This window comes from Gambusia affinis, linkage group LG16 (genome assembly GCF_019740435.1).
Source record: "Gambusia affinis linkage group LG16, SWU_Gaff_1.0, whole genome shotgun sequence".
NCBI classification, from domain to species: Eukaryota; Metazoa; Chordata; class Actinopteri; order Cyprinodontiformes; family Poeciliidae; genus Gambusia; species Gambusia affinis.
The window spans coordinates 3,040,397-3,060,291 of record NC_057883.1 but is presented as its reverse complement, the minus strand read 5'-3'; positions in this window follow the sequence as shown (position 1 = coordinate 3,060,291).

The window sequence follows — 19,895 nt, the reverse complement described above, 5'->3', positions numbered from 1 at the left end:
GAGCCCTCAGGCGGTACTGCTTAAGAAAATGTCACACGACTCTAATCAATAGCTACCTGGGCTCGGGGGTGTTGGAAAATCATTGTCACTCAGAGGAGCAAAGCTGGGGGCTGAAGCGGTTCTCAGAGAGGAGGGGGAGTAACAGCAGGTCTGACTGAAACTCTGCCACACTCATCTGAGACGGACGGAGAGACGGCCGACAGATGGCCTGTGTGCAGACCAGACTCTATTGGGAAAATGGCTATTGTGATTATTTGTCCCGAAGATGGGAACATGATGCATAGCGTGGCGTCAGACGCTAATTTGTAAAGTTTTGGAGACATTAGGAGAAGAATTTACTGGAAATGAAAAGAAACAATGACTAATCTGGGCTCTGTCTCTGTGGGTTGGATGATTTAGTTAGACAGTGCCTGACCTTCTGACCTCTTACTTGTGTGTGACAGTCCAAAGCATCAACTTTGTTACACCTAAGCCACTTTGTAATGAATTTGGCATGCTTCATGTTGTTCAGTTGTAAGACCTAATTGTAACTAAGTCTTAAAGGGACAGTATTATGTATTTTCCAGGCACTAAAGTACCTTCAGTTACCTTAATTAGTAAATATATAAATACATCAAATATGATTTTACTTCCTAATTTAAAACCTTTAAATTGGGTTTCTGTCTCTTTAAGAAGTTCCTGTTCTTTCTGAAACTCCTCCTTTAGGACGGCGTCACAACATGGCTCCTCCTCAACCCTTTATCTACGTTTTGACCAGTGTTTCACTGAGAAGTAGCTCCTACAGTGAGCTCTGCAGATGTGTAGTTCTACCAGGTGTTTGCTAATTGATGCTGGCTAGTCTGAAGGAGCTGAGTGAGGGGGAAAAGGGGTCTGTAGGGGTGGGAGTTGGCCATATCCTAAGAAGGCCATCAAAACACTTTTCTTTTGCTGCTCAGGAAGACATAGAGCAATAAATTTTTCTTTTTTAGTAAACTGATTTTATGTATTGTCCTTTAAAAAGTTGCAGAATTGTACACTTCCCATGCAACATTCACAAAGAACTTTGTTAAAAACTAGCTGTAGTTGCACATAATGATATTAATGATCACATAACTTCATAGAACATGTTATGCAAGTTGTTCTGTTTCAGTGTAATAATCTCAGGTGTGTTTCTGGCTCCCCAGAGGAGAAAGCTGCCGCCTGAATCTTTGCTCTCATTTCAGCCTGTGATTAATGTTCTTTACTCTGTTTTTTTTTTTTTTTGCAAGTTAGACTTAACATCTGCGAGTGGCGCTGCGGCTTTGTGCGTCACAGATGAAGGAAAAACAACAACAACAACAACAAAAACAACAGGTTTTTCCACACGTTTATCCACTCAAATGAAATATTTCCAGTAATCGCATCCTGGAAATGACGGATTTTCGCTGTGGTGCATTTCTTACATCACCATTGTCATTTCCACAACAGCAAATTCATTTATCAAAAATAATTAGCAGCCAGTTGATATGCGCAAAAGTGTTCAAAATGGAGAATTCATTCCTCAAAGGAGAGGAATGAAAATCTTGTCTATGAACAAGACAGTCCAATGGCTTTGTCAGTTTTTAAAAGATCTACTCGTTAAGCTCACCAAATATAATAAGTTACATGATATTTCTGTATTTAGTGAGGTGAATGAGTTCTGTACTTATTTGGTATCATATCGATTCCAAAATGGCAGCTGCAGCTCAGGAAGGAGGGGGAGGAGATGATCTAACTCATAACAACAAACTGTCAAGGCATGGTGACAGCTTAACAAATATGTAAAAAGAAAACAATTTATTTATATATATTTTTTATATATATATATAAAAGTTACACACTGCAGCTTTAAACTTTTAATTCCCCATTCTAACACAACCGAGAATCCTGCAGCAAACATGCCAGCCTGAACAAGTTTCTCTTCCAATAACCGGAGCATCTACAGTTAAACCCATTTCAATTCAAAACTATTCTCATCGGAGATTTTACAAGCGCTTACTTTCAAAATCAGTAAACCTCTGTTTGGAGCGAACAGTTCCTGCAGAGGGACAGAAGCCTCAACGATCAGGGCAGGTGTGAGAAATCTGTGAAAAGACAGAGGTGGACAATCCTTTCACAACATTTGGCCAATAAAGGACATCAATTCTGTAACAACCAAACAAACAAACAAACAAAAAAACCCTTTTTATTGGGACTGGATTCATGTTTGTTTACCTGACATTTGTTGCTACACAGACGTCAAAGGGAATAAAGGTGCTTCGCTAACATTTCAAAGTGAGTTTAGCAATTCTCCGTCTCTCCTCCTCTCCGTGTCGCGCACACATGCAGATGAACAGTCGACACAAACATGCTCCCTGATGGCTTGTTGAGGCTGATCCACTGCTAAAGGTCAGCCCGGTGTCTTGATCCAGACGGCGAGATGGACGGCCAGAACGCCCGTCTCACTTCGTGCCCGCGCCCCGTTCGCTCTGGGAGTCTGACCTTTTCCAATGACAACCCTGTGAAGTGCACTCCATCGAAGCGAGCGGGGTCACCGGCGGGAGAACGAAGAGCTGCGGGGAAGGAGGCAACGAGGGAATGGAATGGAGAACTCAGCGTCAATTATCTCTCAAATGTCACAAGCTGTTTTTCTGAGAAAAGGAGACTTGCTCTTTCCTCTCCTCTTCAGACGGACAGGTCGAGTCGTATTTTACATATTCAAAGCTTTTACGTTTGCTGGTGTGGCTACAGTTGGGAAAACGTTGCTAATCAGAAGGGGCGAGATCAAATTATACATTTGAGCTCAGTTTGATGTTTTGTCAAGGTTCTGGGAGGTTTTTGCTGTTTCTTTTGACATTATTCCTCTTTTAGTCAGTTTATCACAACTTCCTAAGAACATTTTGCAGTTGTTCTGTTCATAGAATGTCAGTCTTATTGGAGCAGACGGAGCTCATGCAGTCATATACCATTCACACAAAACGTACCACTTCTGATGAGCTGTTTGGGTTTTTGACCCGGCAACATTCACCGTTTACAAGAAGCCAGAGAAATCACATTTATCCCAAGGAAAAATTAAATGTAGTTTTTAAATGATTTCCTTTATCAAGGGGGTAAAAAAACTATCCAAACAATCTGACTCACTTAGGAAGCACTTATTTTCACCTGGCTCTAAGTGGAAAAAAGGAAGAAAAACATAATAACTTTATGTTACCATGACTTACAAACTAAGAATGGATTGATTTTCTAATCAATGTTCAATTCTGTAGGAAAAGTTCAGCTTCAAAATAGATATTTAGGCGTTCTTGAAATTAAACCAATTTTTCCTCCATCAGGCATAAAATAAAAATAAATTCACAAGGATTAATGTGTGCTAGCAAAACTTGGAAGTGAAACTTCTGACATCACTTAGGGCCTACTATTGGGCCCTGTGGAGTGAATTTGAAAGCTGATTGGTTAAAAGAAAACATTGCCACTGGCAACACACAGAGTGAAATCTGATTGGACGAAACACAGAAAATACACATCAACATGTGCGGGAAGCAAAGCAGCCCAAGAAACGCTACAAGAAATAGAAGAAACCATTGAACGTAAATTACTAACATTTACTTGAATAAATGTTATAATTTACGTAGTTAATATGTTAGGGATTGTGATAGTGTTTGGGACAGATGAGAACTGTTGAAACCAGTCCGTTGACTTAACAAAATATGGGCTAATGAACCTGTAAATAAATAAAGCTGATTTAATTGAGGGAATGTTTTATTATCTGCCCTCACACAGTGAAGACATCCAGGTCAGGAAGTGTGCAAAGAACAAAAAATGATGATGTTGTAATTTACCCCATACTTTCCAGAAAATCCATACTAACGGATCTTTGTCCATTTAACTCCGTTCTCATACATTCTAATAGTGTGTAAATTCCTACACTTGTGAAAGCTCAACTCTCCTACATTTCGCAGTGTTATTTTTTTCTACCCACTTGTGTTTAATTAACTGAAGGTAGTTTTGACTAAAGCTAAAACAAAAAACAAACGCATTAGCTTCCCCGGACGTTATCCGCCCGGCCCACCTGAATCGACCATCATCATCATCATCATCATCATCATCCTGCTCCGTCGCGTGTCCTTTGGCTGCTCTTCTGTTTCATTACGTGAAAATCATTCATGCAGGTTTCCGCCACTAAGAACACTCAGACAATGCTCCTGGCCGCTTGTAAATGCGTGTATTTAAAAGTAGCTTTTAACACAACTATTAGAGCTACCGAGCGTCGCGAGCGGAGTTGTGTTTTTGATGATGTCAAAGTGTGCCGTGCCAGCACTTTCATCTCCCACTCCCGCTGGCTTCAAACGCCTCTTTCAAGTCGGTCCCCGGCAGACCGACGTGAAGCCCGACCTGCGAAAGGGTCCGACGCTGATACCGTGGCGTTCCACGAGTCCAACAATGGTTCGTTCAATGATCTCGGGTCAGTTTATGTTCGGAACAAATTCAAAGGAGCAAATCCTGGTACAAATTAGATTTATTTTTAAAAAACCCAAAAACACTGCGACAGACTGGCGACCTGTCCAGGGTGTACCCCGCCTCTCGCCCGGGACGCAGCTGGAGAGGGGAACCAGCAACCCTCCCGACCCCATTTAGGGAAGAAGGGTGTAAAGAAAATGGATGGATGGATGGAAAAAACAAAAACAAAAAAACCAGAGAGAGAGAAAAGAAATCATAAATGAGAAACTAAACACGACGGAAAGATCAAAAGTAGATTACTAATGGAGAAATAAATATCTAAAAAATTTCAGACACCATTTGCTAAATAAAAAAAGCTAATGAGAATTGCAAAAAAAGGAAAGAAAGTTTAAAAAAAATCTAACATTCCATTTATCTGAAGCTATGTACAAGGGGAAGTTCAAGATATTTATGTTTGTGACAGTCACTGAGCAAACTATTTAGATTCATTTAGTGACAAAAACAGGACTACTATTGGTTGTGTAATTTGCACCTCTAACCTAAAAGTTGCAGAATGTAACTTTTATGGAAAAAAAAAAAATGTTTTCTACATATTTGTTAAAACTATCACCAGGTGATCAATCAGCTCCACCTTCTCCCTGACCTAGTATTAACATCTAAAGAAACACACCACTCCTGGTCAAAATCAGGTCAAAATCAGCCAATCAGAGCCAGGAGGAGTGTCTTAGTGCTGTCAATCATCCTCACGAACACTCCGCTAAGTGTGCTAATGGCAGAGAACAAACCCTTTATTCACTAATACAGGTTGCCATGCTAACTTACCATTAAAAAAGCAAAAAGGATCCTTGGTTTGTTGTGCTCTTACTAAGGTATTTACAATAACTCATAAATTATTCATTGTTGTTGGCCACATTTTGCACAGAGTGAAACAATAGACTCCTTATCTGTAAACAGTTGCTTAAAGAAGAGGAAACTTGTTTTAGTCCTATAATGGACCATCAAGCTCATTTTTCATCAGGGTTCATTTCATATTGTGACAAACACGAATGGCGTATTTATATTCTTGCTGTTTCTTTCGACTTTATCTTTTTGACAAATGACATATTTCACTGTCATGTTAAAGCATCATGTTTAGGGTGTTTCAATGCCTGATAGTTCAGTAGACTTGGTTTGAATGGGGGATCAAAGTTGATACATTTGCTACCTTTTCAACAAACTGAACTCTTTGAAAAACCTGTTTCCCTCCTCACCTGTGGTGGCGCTGCAGCAAGAACCCCTGAAGGGAATGACATGAAAAGCTTTGAAGAAGGCACTGAGCGTAACTTCCGTCTTTGCAAATTGCACAAAAAAAGGAAGTGGTGTCAAATGATAGCAGCTATAAGATTTCTCTTTTTTTTTGGTAAAAGACATTTCACCCTCTGGCATTAGTCTCTTGCAGTTGTTTTGGTTGTATTTACCCAGAATGCTCTGGGCTACAGTTCACTTCCTCCTCTCGGAGTGGTGTCCGGTCCGCTTGGTGTTCACATACGCACCAGAGTTCGTTTCTAGGTTTGTAGCCGGACCAGAGTTCGCTTTCTTGGTCCATTCAGAGTTCAGTCACGAATTCCCACCTCCCCAGACACCGTTATGGTTTTTAACGGTGCGAATGCATCGTTAAAAACCATAGCTCAGTTGTAAAATTGGAAATTTTGCCTCAAATGATTCTGTCGTCGCGTGGAACAAACGCTGTTGCTTAAATATATTTTCCCCCAACGTCGACAATGCACGAGGCCACTCACAAAGACGAAAGATTTCCTGAAAGTTTGGGCTGACGAACAACAACGTATATGTGGTGAAACACTCGAACGCACGTCGGCTGAGTTAAAGAGCAGCGAGTTGTGTTTGATTTTTATGAAGGGCTCTCACGTCATGGACGGCCGCCAGGAAGGAGCTTTGTCTCCTGTGAGGCCTCTCAGCCTTCCAGTTGGACGCCCACATGGCTAAAACACCACTGTATTAGAATCAGAGCTGCCAAGCACGACGCTGTGGAGAGAGAAAAAAAAAAACAACACATCAAGTGAAGAGACATCTGCCAAGCTGTAATTGCTGCTGTTTCAGTGGCTCAAGCAGGACATGTAATTATTTCAACTCAAACTGAGCTTGAAATTTTATGCTTAATTTTGACAAAAGATCTGCTTTCAAAATAAACATTTTATAAATGTGCAACACATATGTTGCATAGAGGAGAAATTGTACTCGTATACATGCCGCTATTTTAGTTTTGCATGAACACAGAACATAAACTGAAATCCACTAATACTTGACATTCTAACCCCAAACCCTCTAAAAATGCTTGCTTTAATAGTTGAACACCAAATATACTTTAATATGCATTAATATGAACAGTGGAAACTGCCTTAGTGCTAACACAGAAGCTAATAACTGGTTCTCCTCATCGCTCTGGCTTGGGGGCAGCAGCCAATCAGCAGCAAGGAAATTAAATGGCACTCTTGGATTGGCTGCTTTGAAAACGCCAGCCAGTAGCGTGTCAAGCAGCACTGTGTCTTGCATAAGATGCATTTTCTTATTATTTCTTAAATATTTCAGCTATGTTCTATGAAGAAAATCTGTCGGTGGACGAATTTCCCGCCAATAATTTGAAGTCGTGTTCAGAGAAAAATCAGCAAATAGCTGAATCTGCAAATATTGAACTGTGGTGTTGTTTTATAACATTCTTTGTTTTCTGTTGAATAAAGTAAAAGAAAATGATACATTCTGATTGTTTCTTTTACTGACATGTGCAAAACCCTGACTTCAAAACTTGACTTTTGGAACTTTGTTTATATTTACCAGGTTTTTATGTTTCTTTCTTTGAGAGACATTTAGTTTATTTTAAACTAAATTAACTAACCTGGACTAGTCGGAAATGCTGTAAAACATTTAGCCTGGTCAAAATTAGATGAAGCCATTCTTGCATAAAACAGATCAGTTAATAATTTACATTCTGTATTTTATCTCTAGAACTGATCAAACCTATTTCGGATTTTTTATTTATTTATTCATGTTATGATCCAGATGTTTAACTTCAACATGAGAAATGATGCTGAGGAAAAAAACTCTAAAGAGCATCATTTGGACAATAATTTCATTGTGAGTTTTTGACTTCTCTTCTTCCAGAGCAAAAAAGAACTAGAATGGTTAAAAGTAGAAAATGTAACAATCACAAGCAACATGAAGAAGAAGCGCTAGTTGTCAGCAGGTTACTGTGAGCTGGATCCTCCTCTCTCTCCCCACAAACCAGGGAGTGGCTACATGTTGATAATCAGAGGAGGAACAGCTTGTGATTCTTAAAGAGTAAAATTATCATATCAGCAGCTTTAATTTAATCCTCCCTGTGACAGATGAGACCTTACAACCTGCTAACATTCCCCAGGTAAGCGAAATGAAATGTGTGAGCATGTAAAAAGTTAGGACACCCATGAGACACTCTGTTTGCTCCTCAGAGACATTCACGTATCAATGTCTGATATTATTATTTAACTTTTCCATGTAGAAAGTCATGGAAATGTAACACACACAGAAATGTATATATATATATACATATATATATATATATATATATATATATATACATACAAACAAATACAAACGACAAAGAAGACGACAGGAAGTAATAGGATGATGATGGTTACTTTTTGTTTTCGTTTTTCTCATTATGCTGCTGGCTCCAGCAAAACTTTCACACGGTTCATGAAAAATCTGTGTGTCATTCCAACCTGTTGAATAATTCTTCTGTAAAATCGCCAACTACAATTTTCCTAAAGTGTTCACACATAGCCGCTCATAAGTGGGCGGGGCTTGTCGCTCCAACGCCTGAATGAGACGCCAACGTCTCTTCTGATTGGCTGATGGATGATGGACGCTTGCACAGTGACTGAATTATTATATTTTACATAATTGTTGACGTCCATTGCCGCCATGACGTTTAATGACTCATCACGTGAACTAGCTCATTCATGCATGATTGTAATTTCAGTTCTTATTGAATGTACACCTGATGATGTGATATGCCTATGTGTGGGTCCAAATTCCTCACAAAAAAAAAGCATGGCGTATATTAAATTTGATCGAAAAAACAGTCAAAAAAAAAAAAGTTTTTGTTTGATTTCAGTATTTGCTACTTATTTGTATTACTTGAATTTTCAGTGCCGATAAAGTTGATATTAAGCATACACATGTTCAAATACGTTAAGAAAGCACTTTTTTTCTGAATGACAGTAGCTGAAGGCTTATTAGTTTTTCTAAGAGATGTTAAGCCCTTCAAAAGGAAAAGCTCAAATGAATCTAATCTGAATGCAAGCTGTTCAATTAGGGCTTTAATTCACAAGTTTCTGCTTGTTTGTTTTGTCTGTGAAAAGTTATAATAGCAACACTCAAAACACTCATTAACATTCCAGGTAAATTGCAGAGAATGAGACATGATAATGATCCCAGACAGATTCAAGACGTGTGCATTATTCCTAATTACACAACCAACTTGTCATTCAGCTGCCGGAACACGGTTGTTCAGCGAACAATCTGGCAATTTGTTTGGGAATAATTCTCCACTCAAACATGCAGCACAGCAAAGGGTTACCATGGTAACCTTTCCTATGAATAGTAAATGTCACCATAATCAATTTTAGATGGGGCGGCTCTGCAGGTGGAGCCTGGAAAGGGAGGGGAGGAGGGTGGTGTTAGCGGCCTCCGCCTACTGAACCAGATGTCTTTATAAAGGCTTTGTGAGAACAACAATCCAATGAGCTTAAATATAAAGAGTGTGATAAAACTGGCTGCAAAATGGAATATTTAGGGGAAAAAAAAAACAACTTTTTGGTGGAGGCATGTGAAAAATAATTTTAAAAAATCCACTTAAAGTTTATGTTAAAACTCTGTAATTTGTCTGTCTAATAAAACTTTCAATGTCCAGAGTATTATTTTTTGAGGATTACTTTATTTAACATTTATGTATTTTCCAGTAATATAGAACCATTTTATAGCACAATCAAGCAACTATGTTACCTTGTTATAAAAATACTATTTATATATATCAAATATTATTTAAAAGAAACTTAACCTATTTTGACGCCTTATAATTGGGCCTCTATCACTTTCAGAAGCTCCTGCTCTTTCCAACACTGAGTATTAGAATGTGGGGGGCAAACTAAAGAGTGGACATTCTGGCCATTAACAGATCAAAATGTCATAGTCAGGGAACCTAACCCCCCCAAAAAGCCCCGTACAGGTCAGACAGGAAGAGAAGGAAAACCAAAGAGAAAACTTGAAACCAAACCCACTAGAAAATAAAACCATCCATCCACTGTCTATACCCACGGGGTCACAGGGTCACAGGGTCACAGTGCCTGACTGGTCACTGGGTGGAAGGTGGGATACAGAAAAGCTACACAGAGATGTAAAGGACAAACATCCATTTGGACAGACGAGTTAGGTAACAGTCATGATTTTGGACTGTTGTAAGGAAGAACCCATGCAAGTCAGAACAGGCTGGGATTTGAACCTATAACCTTTGTGCAATGTAATGCAGTGGCAAGACAAGCAAATCAAAGGCAAAGCAATACAATTCCTCCAACCAGCTCAGCATTGTCCCAATGGTGATAATCTACCGTCCAAGAAAATCTCTGCTAACTCACATACAGTTGTACATTTGGATGCTGTTACCACAATAATTACACATTCTGGACTCGGTAAAGTTAGCAGATACCAACTATCACCTTCTGGTAAACGCTGCAGAGCCGTTTGATGCAAAACCAACCATTTCAAATGATCCATTTTCCCAACTTCCACATCTCTTTTTAGTTCTTCCTGATTACTTATTTGGTTGTTTTTAGGGTAAATGGATATTTTCTCTAAAATATAGGGTTATTTTCCCTGTTTATCAATTTGCTCATTTTACATAACTGATTAATTTTACACGCCAACATCTATAAAGTTGTGTTGTGTTGGGATGTGCAACACGTCCCACTCATTTACTTTTGGTGTAAGTTTGTTGTCTTTTTTGTCAGATGCCATGAATTACTACGACTGTGAAATGTGTCTACATTTTAATATCTTATTTTAACTTGGTTATCATTATTATGGAACAGTATGTTGCTGTTGTTGTTGTTTTTTCACTTCCTTCATTGAGCTGTTTTTGGTTTCACTCAAAAAACTGGTTTCCTTCTGGTTTCCATCATGGTCTGAACTTGACCATAACATGCCATCACTTTCTAAAAGGGATCATTTTGGAGGTTGCCATAGCGACCAGTTAAATACTGATTCATCTCTTCAGCTGCCAGACCCAAGCTCATTCTGGGACCACAAGGACTTAAGTATTCATGTCATGGAATCATTTTAGCATGTAAGACTTTTCCTCAACAGTCTGGCACAGACTTCCTGTTCATACATCGGAGCGATTGCCGCGTTGCACTGAACGCTCGTCTCACCGAGTTTCTCATTTATGATTTATCAGCAAAGAAGGAGATATATGGGACCTAACGATAAAATATGAACTGGTGGTAGTTGAGTAGAAAGAGACGTTCACACAGAATTGCTCAGGTGTCAGATTTTACTTTAATGTTGAAATGTTCCCTCATCAGAGTCTTTGGTGACGCAGAGCTGATCACGTCTCATGTATTATTTAAAATCTATCCAGCACCCACTGCTTTGCACTTTAATTGGTTGCCTTTTAAAAACCCCTTTGCAGAGTTTAGTTTACATCTGTGCGTTGATGCGGATAGGCAGGGTGAGAAAAGTACAATGATATTCATTTCACAAGTGTTTTTTGGTTTAACTTCTCACTGGTCTGAAGTTAAATCAGAACAAACCTCTTTTGTTTTTGGGTCTGTTAGAATTACCCAAATTATTTCTATTTGCTAAATGCCCAGAAATACATGGCGAGAAAATTCATTTATTTATTTTTTAAAGAATTTTTTTTTGTAACTTTAATCAAATCCAAAAGTTAACATACATATGGTTGGTATCAGGGAACTGGCTTTTGAGCTGTATGAAATACTCTTGGGACATTCCACGTCCCAAGAGCCGAGGATCGGACCACCAAGGCCCCTTCCCTCGGCCACCACCCATCTCACACTGCACCCGACCCCTCTGGCCCCTCTCTTAGATGGTGAGCCCATGGGAGGCCCACCATCATTTCCTCTTGGGGCCAGGTCCGTCTAGGCTCCATGGGAAAAAGCCCGGCCACCAGACGCTCACCATCATTCCCCCACACCGGGCCTGGCTCCAGAGTAGGGCCCTGGTGACCCGCGTCCAGTCTAGGGAACACCAAATCCAATGTTTTTGATCATCATCAGGTCTTCGGGCTGCACTTTGTCTGGTCCCTCACCTAAAATGGCACTACTTCCCTTTTAAGGCCACACATGAAACACACTGTTTTATTGATGGGAAAATCAAAGGAAATCAGTCGAGTTATCAGGAGGAGAATGTGCAGCTGCTCCAGTCTGCTTCATCCGTGGGAAAAATTTCCAAATTCCTTTGTTCCAACTTTTTCATGTAACTATGGACATGATGTAAATGTCCAACCACCACAACGATCTCAGGAAGGAGACGGGTTCTGTCCCAGTGCTGAGCGTGTTTCAGTCCAGAAGGACCAGGCAGTCTATAGTTTCCTCAGACTCTCTCACTGCCGTGGCTCAGTGACAGAAAACGTTCACACACATCATGGCCCATGTTCCTGTGTCATGTCCATAATCATCAGTGTGATGCAGCTGAACCAGACTGGGCTGCAGGATAAAAATGACCCAACATTCATATTGTTACATCAGAAAAATGAAAAGTCAAATGAAATAAGAGTCAGTGAGTGTGTGTGTGGGTGTTTATGGTTATGACTCCACATAGCAGAGAGGATGTGTGTGTGACTCTGACAGTTCATCTCACAGCTGGGATACCCTGTCCTCTGGAGTGCACCAGTAAAGCCTCGGGGGTGGCTGGTTATTTTTGGACACCCCCCCCCCCCACACACACACACACAAACACAACACACACACATGCCCACCCCCGCACACACACATTTCATTTCACACCTCCCACCCAATCCCACCCTCCCGTCTGTCCCCCTCCGCCCCCCCTGTCCTCTGCTGTCTGACAGCTCCCTCGTTTAATTTGCACAACCTTAATTAGCCATCAGCGGGGAGAATAAAGGAAGTGGTCAGGCTATGTTCTTAAAACGGGCCCATTCTTCACAGATGAGGAGAGTGTGTGGGCTGGAAGGGGACGAGAGGGCTGCAGAGGGGGATAAAAATACATCTGAGGCAGAATGTGTTTGATGTTTAGAGCACACAGCGAAGAGGCGGTGCCTGCTCTTTAAAGGAAGGCCTGTAATGTGAAAAAAGAAAACCACTTTCATTGAAGAAAAAAAAAACACTTGACAGAATATTAATCTTCAAATCAACTTGTATGTGATCACATCTATTCCTCGCAGACGGGAGAGGTGTTGTTTAGCCGGTCGACAGACCAGTTTGGTTTCACTTATTAAGGAGGTGCGAGATGTCAGGCTAAAGTATTTATTTATTATTTATATCTCTGCCACATACAGCGCATTTAAAAGTATTTAAACCCTTTGAACTTATTTTTTCATCTTGTCACTTCGCAACAATGTACTGCATGGTATTTCACTGCAAGTTTTTATAGGCAGCCAACAGAATGTAAGGTTGACTTGTGAAATGACAGAGAAATCACATCTATGTTTTAAGTTTCTTTTTTTTATTTTTTACAAGTTAAAATCTACGTGTGGTGGGTGAAGATGAAATCTGCTCCTCTTTACTCTAAGTTGTGTTTCCATAACAAATGTGCGCATTGCAAATCTTTGTCAAAATGTCAAAAAAGCAAAAAACTAATAATGATTACGCAATTACTGTCTTTTCATTAAATGGACTGAAAAAAAGAAAACGGGTGAGCTGATAAAAAAAAATCAAGTTAATGTCTTACAAGTAATCAAATTAAGTTCATCCACGTAAAAATATTACATTTATTAAACTGCCATGTTAAACAAACATAAGACAAGTTTGATTACTTCAGTTACATGTAACAAATTAAATCAGACGGCAATCCATTCTCTCTTTCTCTGTGTAAGAAATGAAATTAAAATCACGTGAATACGTTTGTTCACGCGATAAGTCACGAACAATCATGGCAGCAACAGATGTAAACAGTGGGAAGAGACACGTTCATAATTCATTCATGGCTCTGGCATTCATCATCTTTCAGCCAATCAGAGGCGACGACTCATTCAGGCAGTGGAGCAACAAGCCCCGCCCACTTGGCAGTGTCTACGCATGCACTTTTTGGGAAAATTGTAGTGGGTGATTTTACAGAAGAGTTATGGATCCAACATGTTGAGATAACGCACAATGTTTAAACTAATCATCATCCTCCTACCACTTCCTGTCATTTTCTTTGTCGTTTCTGCCAGTCGTAACCTCCGACTGTTGATTTTTTTTGTATTTCGCAATTTTGAGAAACGCATCTATTTCCATACGGCGGAAAAACCACCTCAACCTTTTGGTCGTGAAACATGAGTTGTTGTTCGTTTTTTTTGTTTTTTTAAATGTCACGTCTCCATTAAAGCAAATTAATTTTCATAATGTCAATTGCCGTAGTTCTAATGACACAGTCAAATACAAACCAAAGGTTTGATTATAAAAGTATCCCATGGTTTAAAGGTCTTCTGGAATAGCATTCTAAAAGGAGATCATGAAGCATAACGTATAAAATGTTTCGTAGAGACGTTTCTCAAAAGACTTACATCTGTGACTGAAAGTGGATTTACTTTTAAATGCAGTGAAAAGGTTTACATCCTGTGTCAAAGCAGTGTAAATGTTCAGTAAAAGAATTCCCTGTTGTCGTTATAATCCAGATCCATTAACCTGACACTACTCATTATATTCTGTTTCTCCTATTCAACTTTCATCTCTCACCGTATTTATCCTTCCCCTCCCCTGCCATATTCCTGTCAGACTCTCTCGCTCTGATCCTCATCAGTTGTCGTCGTCTTCTTATCGTCTGTCTTCCTTTTTTTATGTTTCCCCCTAAAACCATTTTCACAAAGCTTCTGAGAGCAGAGGCATAAAAGGCATCTCACCTCCTTCTCCCCGGTGTCATGAGAAGTGGAAACAGAATGAGTCATAAAGCACAAATCCTAACAGAACAAAATTTAGAAAAACAAACAAAAGAAAAAAGTTTATTTGAGTTTCTGTTGAGTTTGGTTGCTTTTGACTCACTAATGACCCACTTTATTTAGTTTTTCAACAAATCGGTTGACACGATTTTAGTAGAACATCTCTCTTTCACCTGAGTATAGGTGAGGTTATTTTTTAAATTTAATTTTAAAAAGTAAAAGCAGAACCCTGGGAGATTGGAGAGAAGATGGCGCTCTACACATCTGGATGACTTCATCTGGAAATCCCAAGCTAGATAAAAGCATATTTCAACAAGAATATTCCAAGATTTTTTTTTACTACTTATCAGACAGCATGGTGTAAATTTCTACTGATGATACGCAGAAATATTTACCCATAAATCCAGATGCAACCAATCAGTTAGATGCACTATGAGAATGCGTTGAAAACCGGTCCACTGAAGACCAGGCTCCAGTCCATCTGACCTGGAGTTCTGCTAAACAGAAATTATTATGTGATATTGACTTCTTTTTTTTTTCTTTTTTAGCTTTGCATCATGTTATAATGTTATCACCTGATGAAAAATAACACCTGGAGTGTTGAACTGATTCTTTTATGCATATTTGAGGAGTCCTTTTATTTCCATGGCAACCATTCAGCTGTACAAAATGCCTTGGTGGAACTAGCGCCGCCCCACAGAGTAATTAGCAGACACCTGGTGGAACCGAGCATCAGCTGAGCTCATTATAGCTACTTGTTACAGGGTTTATAGAGGAACCATGTTGTGATGACTCAATGGAGGTGGGTTCAGATAGAGCAAGAGTTTCTTAAACAGAGGTCCAGTTTCAAGGTGTTAAATTACCATGACAAATGTCTTTCATGTCATATTATATATACATGCGAGGGGCCAAAGGGGTCGGGTGCAATGTGTGATGGGTGGCGGCCAAGGGAGGGGGCCTAGGTGGTCTGATCCTCGGTTGCAGAAGCTGGCTCTTGGGCTCTGGCTCCTTCCCCACCAGAACTAGTGTGTGAGGCTGAGAGGTTCCGGCTAGAAATAGTCGGTCTCATCTCGACGCATGGCTCTGGTTCTGGAACCAGTCTCCTTGAGAGGGGCTGGACATACTTCCACTCTGGAGTTGCCCAGGGTGAGAGGCATTGGGCAGGAGTGGGCATACTTGTTGCTCCCCATCTCGGCGCCTGTAGATTGGGGTTTACCCCGGTGAACAAGAGGGTAGCCTCCCTCCGCCTACGGGTGGGGGGACGGGTCCTGACTGTCGTTTGTGCTTACGGGCCGAACGACAGTTCAGATTACCCACCCTTCTTGGCATCCATAGAGAGTGTTCTGTTGTTGGACTTCTGTGCTCGTCATGGATTGTCCATAACGAACACCATGTTCAGGCATAAGGGTGTCCACACATGCACTTGGCACCAGGACACCCTAGGCCGAAGTTCAATGATCGACTTTGTCATCGTTTCATCGGATCTGCGGCCGTATGTCTTGGCTGTCCACTGACCACTACCTGGTGGTGAGTCGACTCCGGTGGTGGGGTAGCCTGGTTGCCAATAATAAAGTCATAATAAAGTTTTTCTTTCCTTGAAAAGCAATTGGCTGAACTTTTACAACCATACATACTCTCTTCCATCCTGTACATTTTACAACTGGCTCAGATCGCATGTGTGTGTTTTTTCTGTCTGGTGTTTTTGTTTCCTAGAAAAAGAAGCAATTATAATTTTTTATTAACATAGAAAGTACTCCTAGTTAAGTGTTTCAGTGATTTTTTTTGTTTTTCATGAGCCCCTATTAACCCCTCAGCCTGTATATATACACATACATACACACCCACACCCCCACGCACACACAGACAAAACACAGCAGGTTGTGGTGGGGGCAAGTTTAAATCAAACCATCCTATTTCTCTGGCAGGCTGTTGACAGACGGATGTCATTAATACATTTCTTAACTTAGAGGTTTCATTCAACATTCAATATATCTTTTAAGCAATTTTTAATAAAGAAAATTTATGTTAGTATAGAAAAAAAGAACATGTGTGTAATTTTAGGGTTTGCACTGTGACAGTATGAGCTAAATGAATGTTGAAGTTTTGGTGAGGCGTACCAGTTGCAGCATCACAATTCCTGCTCTCTCCCAGGCTGCCTGTGGGTACAAGGTAACACCATGGTGCACTCATGTGGGTGGTGTGTGGTTCTGTGTGGGAGGGTGTGTGAAACTTTCACTACAACACACCGACTAACAGCTAGAGAACTCTAAAACGGTGGACATCTAAGCAAAACTGACTCATTTACAGGAACAAAAGCTCTTAATATTCAAGGATTCAATGTTTTTATTGGAAAAAGTAACCTCACAAACTGAAATAGAAAAAAACGAATGCATCCAATTTTACAATGCAAACAGTGTTTAGCATAGACTTTGTATTTAATTTAGTAAAAGCATTCTAAGTTCATTATTATCCATTCCTTTTGGCAGATATTGTGTCATATTAAAATGAACTGAGTAACAGTTGCAGCTTTTTTCCAATTCATTTAGCACAATTTAGTAAACATGGTTTTCAATTAGCACAACACCATCTGCAAAATGGAACAACAGAGTCAAAACTCTACATCCATCATATGGTATGATTCAGTTAAACACTCCAGAGCATTTAGAATAAATATATATTTATTATATATATCACTAACATTACATGACACTGTTTGCGCAGATCAGAGGATTTATTTATATCTCTTCATGTCTCCAGTTTTTTGTAATTGCCTAAATTCTGAAAAGGAAAATTATCACTCTATAGTACACGTGTCAAACTTGAGGCCCGAGGACCAAATCCGGCCACAATCTATACTGGTGAGGAATAAAATGGTGAATTTACCGTCATTCATTTGTGCAATTATCACAAATGTTTCTAAATTAGTATCACAAATATTTGATTTTATTGCAAATAATCACCAAAGCAATCGCAAAACCCTGGAGGGACTGATCAATGTGAAAAGATGGTCAATATAATGTAATTTTAAGAATTTATTAATATTTTAAAAGTTTGTTCACATGTATCATCAAAATATTCTGGCACAGCCGGCACTTTAAGAGCGTCCATGATTTTGATTTGACCCAAATTTAAAATGAGTTTGATCCCCCTGCTCTAACGGTGTTCTTGATTGCTTTCATGTCAACTCAAACTCCACATTATCAAAACAGGTAACACACATGAGCAGTGACACACTTTGCTTGCAAAAGGCTCTAATTGTGCCAAAACATTCAAAATAGAAAACTAAGGTCAATATTGGCTTTAAACAACTCAACCTGCAACTAAGTGTATGAGCTCTTCCAGTCAATAATTACATAATGGCAATAAAATATAAAACTTACTTGTCTTTGTAGCATTACATCACTCTCATGCCAGTGCCATTTGTCATCTTTAAGACTGTGTCAGATGTTCCTTCTTGCAAAGGATCTAGAATCAGAAATGCTTTGATGCAAATTTTATAAATTTTTTTCGTCTTATTAGGTTAAAAAAATAACAATAACATCTATTACAGCATAAGAAATACCCACCATTGATACGCAGTCTCTTCTCTCTTAGAGACAGGGCCACATCTGCCTTGGATCCATACTGGTAAAGAGAAACTAAGTTTTTTCCAAGTAGAAATTTGTCCATTTTACTTGATTTAATACAATCAAATAGCTATGGTTTTATAGAAATGTTGTATATACCATATATGCCTTAAAATAAATTTGACTTTGTAATTTAATGCCTTGAAATTGGTTGAGCAGATGAGCAGTTCCATGAGGTGTTTACTAATTGCTGTGGAAACTGCATCTCTAAGGAGGAGTTCCATCTCGAAGGCGGAGCTAGGTCCACCCAGGTGTTTGTACCAGCGTTGCACTGAGAGTGGCTCCACTAATAAGCTCAGCAGAAGAGCAGTGTTTGCTAATTGCTGCTGGCTAGTCTGAGGGAGTTGAGTTGGTCCACCCAGACACTTTACAAAACTGCATGGTTGCCGTGGGAGATTAAAGGATTTCTCAAATCATGCATGAAAGAATCAAAGCAACACTCCAGGTGTATTTCTGATGAGAGAATAACATCATAACATGATGAAAACCTCAAATAAATGTATTTGATATAATGCTGCCCCGTTATGGCCTGCAGACTGATTTCTAGTTGAAGATTTGTGTAGAGAAAACTGTGATTTCGGCTTGATTACGATAGTTAAAACTGTTGAATTTGGACTGCCTCGGTGACGTCTGTGTTAACTATTTTGCAAATGGTTGGGAAAAATCTGTCAAACCAATGAGAAATGGTTAATGCGTTTGGAAGAGGACACATCTTCTGCTCTGCTGAACTGAGGGTAAAAACTGAGTGGATCCCAGTTTCTTTAAGCAGGTCAAAGCAATCAATACAGATTTTCTACATGTTGAGAATTATTGATAATGGAGGGTGTTCACATGCTGTATGGAAAATCTGGACATGAACTCCTATAACCAGATGATTACCACTCTTCCTGCTGAGCCACGGCCACCTTAAATGATTGGATAACTTTGCACATCAAAATAAAACATGGCTGCAAATAGTATCAGCCCATGTGACCTAAACTACCTCCAGTTTGACAGGCTTTTGTGAAGATGGTCTTTGCTCAGAAACATTTGGGTTCACAGACACACTCCACTTTCGCCACAGCTCTCCGCTCGTTATGCTAATGCTGGCTCTCAATAGCAGCCATTGTGAGGCAGAGCAGCAGCTGAGTTAAGCAGCAGCTTAACGATTATCGAAGTAGAAAACAGAAAACCCTGAACTGCCTGCCATTCTACATTTTAAAATCCACAATAGTAGCAGGAAATGAAGAAATAATCTCATGAATGAATTATCCCAGACTATGTTAGACATCTACAGGAACGATTCAACTCTGCCGTTTTGAGCTGGTTATGTTTGAAATGACACGTTTGGAAATAGAAAAGATCAACTCATGAAATTAAAAATATTTAAAAAAAAATGTTTTCCATATCAAACTTTTTTTGTAAAAAATATGTGGTATTTTGGGAGCATTATGGTGTGGCATATTAACTACAAAATGAAGAATAATGGCTGAAATTTGACCATTTAATGTGGGCAAACATAGAAATATCAGCGCAAAGAGGAGGATGGATATACGAAATATATGTTTGTTTTATGAGAATATAACTCAAGATTTTGGAAGTAAGGGCCTGCTGAAATATTTTAAAGACTTAATACTTGTAGTTATTTTACGCTTCCATTTACTTGTTGGTTCTGGAGGTTCTGGAGGCTGAAGCTAACTGCTAAG